The sequence below is a fragment of the Pygoscelis adeliae genome, unplaced genomic scaffold, assembly GCF_000699105.1.
Source record: "Pygoscelis adeliae isolate BGI_AS28 unplaced genomic scaffold, ASM69910v1 Scaffold34, whole genome shotgun sequence".
In the NCBI taxonomy this organism is placed as follows: Eukaryota; Metazoa; Chordata; class Aves; order Sphenisciformes; family Spheniscidae; genus Pygoscelis; species Pygoscelis adeliae.
Window position 1 is genome coordinate 804,709 of NW_008824658.1, and position 1,800 is coordinate 806,508.

A 1,800-nucleotide genomic window follows, 5' to 3' on the forward strand; every position below is an offset into this window, starting at 1 on the left:
ACCCTGAGCACCCACTGCCCAGCATGCGGCAGGATGGGGCCAGCTCTGGCAAGGAGGATCGGTGTCCCAGGGGGAGGCAGGCAACTACAGAGTATGGCCACCTCTGCAGCTGAGCATGGTGCAGCAGGGATGTAAATGATGCAGAGCTCCCAGGCTACCACTGAGCCCTGTGGAGAAGAATGCTTGGCACAGGCAGGCACGGGTGGCAGCCAGGGCTTGTAGGGGGGTAGAAAGCACTGGCCCCAAATTATTTACAACCTGGCTGTGAAGGGAAGGGAAGCTGTGTCTGACCCATGGCAACCCCATACCTCTGACAGATGGAGCTATGCTTGTCCACAGCCTAGAAATGAGGACATGAGGAAAAAATTCTTTACTGGAACAGGCTGCCCAGGGAAGTGGTTGAGTCACCATCCCTGGAGGTATTTAAAAGACGTGTAGATGTGGTACTTAGGGACATGGTTTAGTGGTGGGCATGGTGGTGCTGGGTTGACGGTTGGACTCTATGATCTTGGAGGTCTTTTCCAACCTTAATGATACTATGATTCTATGAAATCACACTGTGTGTGTGGCTTTTCCATTGACAGACAGCTCTTTCTTTGCTCCCAATATTCCTAGTTAGTTCTCCCTCCTTTTCCTCCTATTTCATCTCAGATGAGATGCTGCTGCGGACAGCGATGCTGTCTGCACTGCACACATCACCGAATCCTTGCTCTTGGTTCTGGAGGTCTCTGCGAGGCCATGGGCACACGTGGGTCCACAGCAGCAGTAGTGCTGCAAAGCCTGCTTGAGATACCCACAAGACCAGACATCTTTCTGACTCGAGGCTCTAGGTTGAACAGCAAACGGGGTGTCAGGGTCCCTCCCTTGTCCTTCTCTCTTCACCCCTGCAGGGGGATGGGGAAGAGGACAGGAGGAGCAGCAGCAGCTCTGACTGTGACTTGGAGGGGGTAACCACATCAACAGCTCTGTGCTGGGACCTGGCTGGCCCAAGGGATTTGCACCTGGAAACCCCTGTGTGGGTGCTGGTTGTGGGTGCTATTGAATACCTACGGGTACCGGGGGATGGGAAACAAAACACCCAGCACTCCCCTCATATGATGTCCCTTTTCTTTTTGTTCCTGTCCCAGGACCATGGCAGTGACAAGAACGATGAGAAGGAAGACAAAGATTAGTCTTTCCGTGCCGGAGCAGCAGTGCATGCCCTGGGCACGCCGAGGAGGTGGGGATGCAAATGGCAGCACGTGCTGGAGGGGGCCTGGGCCACTTTTAGCCAAATAAAGGTGTTTGCGGGCTCCAAAGAGAAATGCTATTTATTCATCCAGTCATGCTGCCTACCCAGTCCTATCTGTCCCTCCTGAGAAGGAAACAGCCGAGGAAAGGCAATAGGCAGGGAGCCGGGATCTGGGCGAGTACAGGCAGTTTTTGCTCAAGACCATGAAAGAGTCTGGAGAGAAATCCAGGGGCTCTGGCTGCCTGGGTTTGCATAGTCCCCCAAAATTAGGTAGTACCAATGTCCTCCCTGTCTCCTCCACGTTGCTTCCTATGGGATGGAGCAGCCTGAGCGGGGACAGGCGGGCTGTGCAAAAGGCGGCTCCAGACGCCTGGGGCTGTGCTGAGCTGTTAACAACTGACTGCGATTTCAAATTTATCAAAAACATACGAAAAGCAGTTACAGGCGAAAAAAAGCCCCCCCACCCCTCCCTTTCTGCGGTGCTGCCCCCAGCGCAGGGGGTTGAGCGTGTGCGCAGCCCGCAGCCCCGCCGTAGCCCGCCTGGGGCTGGGACCGGGCGCAGCGCCCGG